The sequence below is a fragment of the Bubalus bubalis genome, chromosome 3 (assembly GCF_019923935.1).
Source record: "Bubalus bubalis isolate 160015118507 breed Murrah chromosome 3, NDDB_SH_1, whole genome shotgun sequence".
Taxonomy (NCBI): Eukaryota; Metazoa; Chordata; class Mammalia; order Artiodactyla; family Bovidae; genus Bubalus; species Bubalus bubalis.
The window spans coordinates 148,067,192-148,078,954 of record NC_059159.1 but is presented as its reverse complement, the minus strand read 5'-3'; the positions used below and the strand labels follow the sequence as shown (position 1 = coordinate 148,078,954).

Sequence of the window (11,763 nt, the reverse complement as noted above, 5' to 3'; positions counted from 1 at the left end):
TCCTGACCTGCATACATGTTTTTCAAGAGGCAGGTCAGGTGGTCTGGTATTCCCATATCTTGAAGAATTTCCCACAGTTTATTGTGATCCACACAGTCAAAGGCTTTGGCATAGTCAATAAAGCAGAAATAGATGTTTTTCTGGAACTCTCTTGCTTTTTCGATGATCCAGCAGATGTTGGCAATTTGATCTCTGCTTCCTCTGCCTTTTCTAAAACCAGCTTGAACATCTGGAAGTTCACGGTTCATGTATTGCTAAAGCCTGGCTTGGAGAATTTTGAGCATTATTTTACTAGTGTGTGAGTTGAATGCAATTGTGTGGTAGTTTGAGCATTCTTTGACATTGCCTTTCTTTGGGATTGGAATGAACACTGACCTTTTCCAGTCCTGTGGTCACTGTTGAATTTTCCAAATTTTATGGCATATTGAGTGCAGCACTTTCACAGCATCATCTTTCAGGATTTTAAATAGCTCAACTGGAATTCCATCACCTCCACTAGCTTTGTTTGTAGTGAAAATACAAATAGATGGGGAAACAGTGGAAACAGTGAGAGATTTTATTTTGGGGGGCTCCAAAATCACTGCAGATGGTAATTGCAGCCATGAAATTAAAAGACCCTTACTCCTTGGAAGGAAGGTTATGACCAACCTAGACAGCATATTGAAAAGCAGAGACATTCCTTTGCCAACAAAGGTCTCTAGTCAAGGTTATGGTTTTTCCAGTAGTCATGTATGGATGTAAGAGTTGGACTGTAAAGAACGCTGAGCACCGAATAATTGATGCTTTTGAACTGTGGTGTTGGAGAAGACTCTTGAGAGTCCCTTGGACTGCAAGGAGACCCAACCAGTCCATCCTAAAGGAGATCAGTCCTGGGTGTTCATTGGAAGGACTGATGTTGAAGCTGAAACTCCAATACTTTGACCACCTGATGGGAAGAGCTGACTCATTGGAAAAGACCCTAATGCTGGGAAAGATTGAGAGCAGGAGGAGAAGGGGATGACAGAGGATGAGATGCCTGCTGAAACTCCAATACTTTGGCCACCTGATGCGAAGAGCTGACTCATTTGAAAAGACCCTGATGCTGGGAAAGATTGAGGGCAGGAGGAGAAGGGGACGACAGAGGATGAGATGGTTGAATGGCATCACCAACTCAATGGACATGAGTTTGGGTGGGCTATAGGAGTTGGTGTTGGACAAGGAGGCCTGGCGTACTGCGATTCATGGTGTTACAAAGAGTCAGACACAACTAAGCGGCGGAACTGAACTGAACTGAACTGAAGCCACTTCACTTTTTCTTTACCTGTATTTATCCATAAACCAGAAGGCAAGTAGATAGGCTTCATTAAACTCAGATTAACCATTTTGGACAAGGAACCTCCTAAGGAAAAGCACAAAGTTTGTATTTTTCCACCAAAGGAGAAGCCACTGTGTGGCTGCGCAATATCTGTGATGCTAACACAGATCACAGTCAAGTCCTTCCATGGAGTGTTGCCATTGCCCCCTTTCTGACAATGAGCAATATGTACAGTGATGTTTTGGCAGCTTGTCAGTTCCCCACTAAGCCTCACAGGAAAACATTTTAAGAAGCGATATTCATTTCCATTTGCAATGAAATGAATATCTCTCAGGCAGTGACATTTTAAATACATACAGAGATGTTATGAAAATTAAGCAAGTCAATGTAGAGAACTCACTGTTTGAACATCTCAAGTCAGCAATGGAAGAAGTCCAAATTCTATTTTAAATGTCTCTCCATCCAATTTTCTGATGTGGTTGTGCTCTAGCTTTTTGTGATACCACAGCTTCTTGGTTTCGCTCTTCCCTGCTCTGGCCTCTCCTTTTGCATGTTATTTACAGATTTCTTCCTGATCCTAGGCTTCCCAGGTGGTGCTAGTGGTAAAGAACCCACCTGCCAATGCAGGAAGCATAAGAGATGTGGGTTCAGTCCCTGGGTGGGGAAGATCCCCTGGAGGAGGGCATGACAACCCACTCCAGTATTCTTGCCTGGAGAATCCCATGGACAAAGGAGCCTGGTGGACTACAGTCCATAGAGTTGCAAAGAGTTGGTTTGGACCCCCGGGTGCTGACCTAGGTGCTGTCTCTTTGTTCCTGAAGCACCCTCTTGGGAAGATATCATCTACATCATGGCTTTAACTGCAACCTATGTTCTGGTAAGTCACACATTTCTGTGTATTAGTCAGAATTCTCCAGAGAAATATAAACAAAGACCAAAATAAAGTATAGGAGATATATATATATAGAGAGGGAGAGGATTTGTTATAAGAATTGACCCATGCAAGTATGGAAGCTGAGAAGTCCCAAGATGTGTTGTCTGCAAGCTGGAGATCCAGGAAAGCCAGGGGTGTAAATTCCAGTCTGAGTCCAAAGGCCTGAGAATCAGAGGAGCTGATGGTAAAATTCCATGCCAAGGACAGGAGATTCCATCCTGGTTTTGTTCTGTTGAAGCCATCAGTGGATTGGCTGAAGTCCACCTGCATTGGGAAGGGCAATCTGCTTTACTTAGTTTACTGATTCAAATATTAATCTCATCCAGAAACACCCTCACAGATACACCCAGAAATAATGTTTAGCCAAATACTCATGTGCCCTGTGATTCAGTCAAGTTGATGCATAAAATTAACCACCACACTCAGTATACCTGGTCACTAGGCTAGTACAGTGGCCTCTCCACCATTGCCATTTCCTTCTCCAGGAGATTTTCCTGGCCCAAGGATTGAACCAGAGTCTCCCATATTGTTGGCAGATGCTTTACCTTCTGAGCCACCAGGGAAGTCCAAAAAGCAATGTAGTAACATTGAAAATGAACTCATGCTCCAACTTCATCTTTCCAAAAATAGCTCCTTCCAACTGTGTGTAACTATTCAGGTGTTTCTCTCAAACTTCCTTCTACTTGTTAGCAAGAAAAAAGTAACTAGGTATCTACTCCATGTTAAATATAGCCTGGTCCACTCAAACATGGAGACAGTAAAAAGATTAGTGGTTTTCAGGAGCTTGGGGCTAGGGAGCAATGAACAGGCAGAGCACGGAGGATTTTTAGGTCATTGAAGCTATTTGGTATGATACTATAATGACAGATTCATGTCATTATACATTAGTTCAAACTGGAATGTACAACACCAAGAACAAACCTTCAGTTCAGTTCAGTTCAGTTCAGTCACTCAGTTGTGTCTGACTCTTTGCGACCCCATGAATCGAAGCACGCCAGGCCTCCCTGTCCATCACCAACTCCAGGAGTTCACCCAAACTCATGTGCATCAAGTTGGTGATGCCATCCAGCCATCTCATCCTCTGTCATACCCTTCTCCTCCTACCCGCAATCCCTCCAAGCATCAGGCTCTTTTCCAATGAGTCAGCATTTGCATGAGGTGGCCAAAGTACTGGAGTTTCAGCCTCAGCATCAGTTCTTCCAATGAACACCCAGGACTGATCTCCTTTAGGATGGACTGGTTGGATCTCCTTGCAGTCCAAGGGACTCGCAAGAGTCTTCTCCAACACCACAGTTCAAAAGCATCGATTCATCGGCACTCAGCTTTCTTCATAGTCCAACTTTCACATCCACACATGATCACTGGAAAAACCATAGCCTTGACTAGATGGACCTTTGTTGGCAAAGTAATCTCTGCTTTTTAATATGCTATCTAGGTTGGTCATAACTTTCCTTCCAAGGAGTAAGCGTCTTTTAATTTCATGGCTGCAATCACCATCTGCAGTGATTTTGGAACCCCCCAAAAATAAAGTCTGACACTGTTTCCACTGTTTCCCCATCTATTTCCTATGAAGTGATGGGCCCAGATGCCATGATCTTAGCTTTCTGAATGTTGAGCTTTAAGCCAACTTTTTCACTCTCCTCTTTCACTTTCATCAAGAGGCTCTTTAGTTCCTCTTCACTTTCTGCCATAAAGGTGGTGTCATCTGCATATCTGAGGTTATTGATATTTCTCCCAGCAATCTTGATTCCAGCTTGTGCTTCTTCCAGCCCAGTGTTTCTCATGATGTACTCTGCATATAAGTTAAATAAGCAGGGTGACAATGTACAGCCTTGACGTATTTCTTTTCCTATTTGGAACCAGTCTGTTGTTCCATGTCCAGTTCTAACTGTGGCTTCCTGACCTGCACATAGGTTTTTCAAGAGGCAGGTCAGGTGGTCTAGTATTCCCATCTCTTTCAGAATTTCCCACAGTTTATTGTGATCCACACAGTCAAAGGCTTTGGCATAGTCAATAAAGCAGAAATAGATGTTTTTCTGGAACTCTCTTGCTTTTTCCATGATCCAGCGGATGTTGTCAATTTGATCTCTGGTTCCTCTGCCTTTTCTAAAACCAGCTTGAACATCCGGAAGTTCACGGTTCACGTATTGCTAAAGCCTGGCTTGGAGAATTTTGAGCATTACTTTACTAGCGTGTGAGATGAGTGCAATTGTGTGGTAGTTTGAGCATTCTTTGGCATTGCCTTTCTTTGGGATTGGCAAACCTTAACATAAACCATATACTTTGGGTGATAATTATGTATCCATATAGGTTCACTCATTGTAACAAACATATCACACTGATTGGGAATGTTGATCATATGGATGGCTGTACTGTGGGGTCAAAGGGTACATGGGAAAATTCTCTGTACTTTCTGCTAATTTTACTATGATGTAGCTGCTCTAAAAAATAAAGTCTATTTTTTTAGAATGAAAATATTTTTAGCCCAATCCAATAATTTGAACAGTCCTTCTTTGCCTCTTGGATTACCATCTCTTCCTTTCTGCCAGCATGACATCCATTGTTGGGAGAGGTCTCCAGAAGTCCTGGCAGAAGAAAGAGCTGAGGTTGGCCATGATAGTCCTCAGTCTCTTGTGAAGTCTGGATCGGTGGTCTCTAGACTGTGCTTTAGGTGAGTGACCTTGTTGACTTCCTAAATTCCTTCTTGGAAAAAAAGAAGGTATTAGGCACAGGATAGAATGTAGTCATTCCATAGAGTAGCCTCACCTGGATGACCATGTGCTATGCAACTTCATCTAAAATATAACTAACTGAAAATAAGGCTTAAAAAGCCCTGAAGACTGAAGAGAAAGGTGATCAGGATTTCAAAAGGATGTGGTAACTTGCTGATGTATTTTCTTATCTTCTCAGCATCTTTCCTATCTAAAATCTGATGGAGAGCTGGGCAGTTTTTGTTTTAAATAAAAAACCATGAGACAGAAGTCATCTACCTTATCTATGCCTTTCCCCCCACAAATAAAACATCTTTGCTATTTATATATGAAAGTAAAAATTCTTATTTAATTCAGTTCAGTCTTTTTTAAAATTATGCAATATAATGAAGAATGTTTTTATACATATCTGTGGGTTTCCCTGGTGGCTCAGATTGTAAAGAGTCTGCCTGCAATGCGGGAGACCCAAGTTCGATCCCTGGGTTAGGAAGATCCCCTGGAGAAGGAAGTGGCAACCCATTCCAGTATTCTTGCCTGGAGAATCCCATGGACAGAGGAGCCTGGTGGGCTACAGTCCATGGGGTCACAAAGAGTAGGACACAACTGAGCAACTTCACTTTCACTTAGATTCAAGGCTTTCATTATTTTAACTTCTTAGCCACCCCACAAGAAAATTGAGACTTAGAAAGGTAATTACCCAAAGACATGTAAGTAAAAAGTGATGGAGCTAGTATTGTATCCCAGACCTGTTTGATTACCAAGGCTGTACTATCCTCGAATACCCCTTTTCTGATTATAATTTCCCCAAGCTGCTTCCCCCACCAGGTGGGCTATCACCTTCATTTGACAGAGCTTGCATGGAGCTGTAAATCCAGGATATCCATTTCTGCCTAACTTTGTAAAATATATCTGTGATCATAATAGCAGTGACTGTTAACCCCTTGTGATGCTGGCTACTTTGCTACATGTTTGATGGACCTCTCTCAGCATCCCTGTGGATATTTGTATTTTAATCCTCATTGTTTATAAAGAAAAAGAAATTGGGGAAGTTAAAAGGAAAAAACTTGCCTTTAGTTCTTTAGCCAGTGAGTCCCAGAGCTGGCATCTGAGCTTCTGGCCTGTGCTGCTTCTGATCACTAACTGTCTTCAACAGCAGTTTTCTAGAGGACGGTACTATCTCTTTGCTTAGCGTGAGAGCCCCATGCTTCTGTACGTGCCTTTGGGATCTGTTCTCACCTTCTATCTGCCAGGAGAAATATCAATAACCTCAGATATGCAGATGACACCACCCTTATGGCAGAAAGTGAAGAGGAACTCAAAAGCCTCTTGATGAAAGTGAAAGTGGAGAGTGAAAAAGTTGGCTTAAAGCTCAACATTCAGAAAACGAAGATCATGGCATCCGGTCCCACCACTTCATGAGAAATAGATGGGGAAACAGTGGAAACAGCATCAGACTTTATTTTTCTGGGCTCCAAAATCACTACAGATGGTGACTGCAGCCATGGAATTAAAAGACGCTTACTCCTTGGAAGGAAAGTTATAACCAACCTAGATAGCATATTCAAAAGCAGAGACATTACTTGGCCAACAAAGTTTCGTCTAGTCAAGGCTATGGTTTTTCCTGTGGTCATGTATGGATGTGAGAGTTGGACTGTGAGGAAGGCTGAGCGCCGAAGAATTGATGCTTTTGAACTGTGGTGTTGGAGAAGACTCTTGAGAGTCCCTTGGACTGCAAGGAGATCCAACCAGTCCATTCTAAAGGAGATCAGCCCTGGGATTTCTTTGGAAGGAATGATGCTAAAGCTGAAACTCCAGTACTTTGGCCACCTCATGCGAAGAGTTGATTCATTGGAAAAGACCCTGATGCTGGGAGGGATTGGGGGCAGGAGGAGAAGGGGACGACAGAGGATGAGATGGCTGGATGGCATCACCGACTCGATGGATGTGAGTTTGAGTGAACTCCGGGAGTTGGTGATGGACAGGGAGGCCTGGCGTGCTTCGATTCATGGGGTCGCAAAGAGTCGGACATGACTGAGTGACTGATCTGATCTATCCTCTGTCTTTATATATTTACTTACCATCTTGTTCCTTCTCTGGCCTTTGTAGTTCTGTGTCCCATTTCACTACATTTTGTTTCATTAACTGTTCAGAACATGGAACTCATATATTTTGCCCTGTGAAAAGTTTCTAGAATAGGGTTTTGTGGCCCCTCTCATTTCTAAATCAAATTTATTTTTTAAACTGTTTTACTTTTAATTACTTTTAATTATATTTCTCTTTTGAAAAATTTAAAATCTACAGAAAAGTTGAAAGAAGACTGCAACAAACACTTGAATATACCTTTTACCAGGTAAAAGCTATGTTCACCAGTTTTTTGCATTTGTTTTTCTATGTAAATTACAGACATCATGACACTTCATTGCTAAATGTTTCAACATATATTCCTTAAGAATGAGAAAATTCTGTCTCCATATGTATACCCATTATCACATCTCAAACTTAAAAACTATTCCAAAATATCATTTATACTTAGAATTTCTGAGAATGTCATCCATAGCTTTTTCCTATTTAAAATTCCTATATTGCACTTGGTGATGCCTCTTTAGTCTCTTTTAATTTAGAACATTATTGACTTTTTAAAAGAGTTCGACTGGCCAGTTATGTTATAGAATGTCTGGATTTCAGGTTTTGCTGATTATTTCCTGAGGGTGAGGTTCAGGCTGCATATTTAGGTGAGAATCCTATGTAGGTACTGTCATCTGGGTACTTGCTTTCACATCACATCAGAATTTCACTCTGCCTCATTCTGTTACTGCTGTTTGGTCACTTGACTATGGGAGGTTTATATTTGCTTTTTTGTTGTTCTGCTAGATTGGCATTCCTTTGATAGATATGTAAACATTTCTGGTTGTTAAAACACTAGGATATAAAGAAAATAAGACAGCGGTACCATCAAGGGACAAAGATAGCAAATTTAGCTTCATTGAAAGGAGGCTGTATTTGCTACCTCCTGCTAGGTTGGGGGCAGGACAGTGAGGAAGGGAGATGTGAGGATGTGGGATCTGTTGCTCCTGCCCACAGCATTGACACCTCCAAGATACCTGTGTTGAGTGACAGTGAATTGAGTAATGAGTGTGCTGTGCGCTAAATAGCTTCAGTTGTGTCTGACTTTGAGATCTTAGAGACTATAGCCTGCCAGGCTCCTCTTGTCCATGGGATTCTCCAGGTAAGAACCCTGGAGTGGGTTGCTGAACCCTCCTCTGGGGGATCTTCCAGACCCAGTGATAGAATCCACATCTCTTATGTCTCCTACATTGGTAGGTGGGTTCTTTACCACTAGCACCACCTGGTAATGAGAACACGAAGTAAAGTGAAAGTTGCTCAGTTGTGTCCAACTCTTTGCAACCCCATGGACTGTACAGTCCATGGAATTCTCCAGGCCTGAATACTGGAGTGGGTAACTGTTCCCTTCTCCAGGGGATCTTTCCAACCCAGGGACTCAACCCTGGTCCCCTGCATTGCAGGCAGATTCTTTACCAGCTGAGCCACCAGGGAAGCCCAATGCGAACATGCTCCAAATCAACTTGTCTTTCTCTTAACTTCATCCTCTGCATTGTCATAGCATCCAACAGATTGTGGTAGTCCAGCAGGCTTTCATATTCATTCTCTGGTGTGATACTCCAGTAGTCATCACTGTGGTGGTCCAAGGACACAGCATCCTTTTTCTCTTTCCTACAATATTGCTCGTTACAGCTCTTCCTACCAATCTCTTGCCCTTAACCACCACTCTAGTTTATCCCATGGGCTTGTACAGCTGGATCACATCACTCTTCTGCTTAAAAATCTTCACCAGCTCCTCATGTCTTACAGGGCAAATTCAAATATTTTCTTGGGACACAAACTTCCCATCCTGTTTTTCAGTGTAATGTCTTTATCAATAAACTTTGTTAGTTGAAGTATAACACATGTACAGGAAAGTGAAGAATAATAAGTACACAGCTCAATCAGTCTTCACAAAGTGACCTGCCCGGGTCAGGAAACAGAGCTTTGGCAACATCCCAGAAGCCCTCCTCAATTCTTCTCCCAGTTACCTCTCCCTCCCTAAAATTTACCAATACTCTCCTGACTTCTAACACTATAGAGTAGTTTTGCCCCTTTCAAAAAAACTTTATGCAAATAGAATTCTATAGTGTGTATTTTTAAAGTCTGGTTTCTTTTGTACAATATTAAATTTTACCCAGGTTGTTCATTGTCTTCATTGTGTGACTATACCAAGATTAATTGATCAATTAATTGATCTGTTCTACTGTTGATGGATATTTGGATTATTTTCAGTTTTTAGGTGTTGTGAGTAATATTGCTATACAAACATTTGTGTACAGGTGTTTTGGGTGGATGATGTCTTCATTTCCATAGGGGATGTATCTAGGAGCACAATTGCTGGTTATAAGGTATGCATATGTCTATCTTTATCAGTAACTGACAAGTTGGTTTCAAAGTAATTATACTAATTTACAGTCCTACCAACAATTTATGAACATTTCACTTGCTCCATATCCTTGTCCAAACTTGGTATTTTAAGCTTAAAAGTTTTAGCCATTCTGGTGGGTATATAGTGTCCATTGTGGTTTTAATTTGCATTTCTCAGATAACTAAGAACATGAGCCAGTTGGATATCCTCATTTGTGAAGTCTGTCCTATTTCTTACAGATTTATAGAAGTTTCTAACACATTTTATGACTCTCTTGTTGGTTATGCTGATAGAAATCAAATGTATTGTCAGTCCCTAGCTGTGGGTGACAGTACATTCACCTGGCATATTTTGATGAAGAGACCTTTCTCCCTTCAACATAGTCCGATTGCTGGGAAACTCTTCTTTTGCATGTCAGAGGATGTCTGTGGTTTTCTTGGCCCTCCCTCTGGGCCTGGCAACCTCATGAGACTTTATCTAATGATAGAGAAAACCATTTGTAGGCAGCTTTCCTCTTATCAGGAGAAGAAACAGATCACTCTCAGTGAATAATGAATTCCCTTATATTACACTTACAAATCAGGTCACATCTCCACTGCTAGCTGCAAGGGAGTCCACGAAAGTGAGCATCTATTTTGTTCCTATTTCTATATTCTGAGAAGGCAAGAGGGAAGGAATTAGAATAGTTGTTAAGAGTCCAATGGGCAAGGTCTATACAAGAAAAGAATTGAGTGCTAGAACTTTCTGCTATTATTGGCAAGTGGAAGTCATGTTATTTGCCCCTCCCCTCATTGAAAGGTGTTGATTATCTGTCAAGTTGAGTTGTTAAATGAATTCCACTGAAATTGCATTATGAAACTGGGATATTAAGATGGGTGACGTGACTGATAAAAGTGAAATGGGTATGAAAATACCTCCATATGGAATCTCCATATGTGCATCTGTTTTAGTGTAAATTTTCACATAGAAGCCTTTTTAATATGAAAAAGTACAAACTTAACATTGGTCATCTTAAGAGGATCACATGAGAAGAGGGAAGCCTTAAAATTTTTCTTCCTATACTTCTATATTTCTCTTATATTTTTATAACTTGAAAAATATTGTGAAAATTGATACATTTGCATCATGTTAGAATCAAATCCCATTTACCAAGGATAAACTACTTTGGTTCACCACTGTTAATTTAACATTGCCTTCATTTCTGAAATTACCCACTGTTGTAAAAAAATTAGAAACAGACTTCCCTGGTGATCCAGCCTTTAAGAATCTGCCTGCCAATGCAGGGGACACAGGTTTGACCCCTGGTCAGGGTAGAATCCACATGCTGCGGGGCAACTAAGCCCATGCACCACAAATGTTGAGCCTGTGCCCTAGAGCCCACGCTCCACAATAAGAGAAGCCACCATAATGAGAATCCCATGCACAACCAGAGAGTGACCCCTCCTTGCTGTTACTAGAGAAAGTGCGTGTGCAACAACTAAAACCCAGCACAACCAAAAATAAATAAATAAATGTAAAAAAAAAAATGGCAGGTTTTTGGAGTGGATAAACCACATAGGAGGTACCTTAGCTTTATACTTACTATGAAAAGTTAAATAATTACTTATAGGCTGAATAGTCTCATGTGCATATGCTGACGTTCTAACTCCTGACACCTCAGAATGTGACTGTGTTTGGAGATAGGGCTTTTATAGAGGAAACAAGGTTAAAATAAGGTTATCAGAGTGAATGTGAATCCAATATTACTAATATTGGATTAGTAATGGTTAGTAACTGATTTCCTTACCTGAAAAGGAAATTAGGACACAGACACGCACAGAGAGGACCATGTGAAGCTGCAGGGAGAAGATGCCATCCACAAGCCAAGGAGAAGGGCCTCAGAAGAAATCAACCTTGTTGGCACCTTGACTCAGACTTCTAGCACCTAAAACTGTGAGAGAATAAATTTCTGCTGTTTATTCCACTCATGCTTTGGTATTTGTTATGCAACCTGCCCTAGTAACTAATGCAGTTACCTAATATTCATATATGGTATACTTCCAGTCCTTTATTTCCATCTTTACTGAGGTAAATTGACAAAATTATAATATATTTAAAGTATACAATGTAATGATTTGATATTCAAATACATTTTAAAAGGATTCCCACCATCAAGTTCATTAACACATCCATCACCTTTCATATATACCTTTTTATTTTTTTGGTGAGAACACTTAAGTTCTACTCTCTTAGCAAATGTCAATTATACATTATAGTATTTTTAACTGTAGTTAAAAATTATTAACTATTCTAATGAATCACATTATTCATTAGATCCTCAGACTTTATTCCTCTTATAACTGAAAGCATGTTC

General features: G+C 40.8%; 1 long non-coding RNA gene across 1 annotated transcript; it reads left to right on the top strand.

Annotated features, from left to right (window-relative positions):
• Window positions 1-4,777: 4,777 nt before the first annotated feature.
• On the top strand, window positions 4,778-11,373 carry LOC123332924. Its single transcript, XR_006550091.1, has 2 exons — window positions 4,778-4,899; window positions 11,205-11,373. It is a non-coding gene; the product is annotated as an uncharacterized LOC123332924 (long non-coding RNA).
• The last annotated feature ends 390 nt before the right edge of the window (window positions 11,374-11,763 follow it).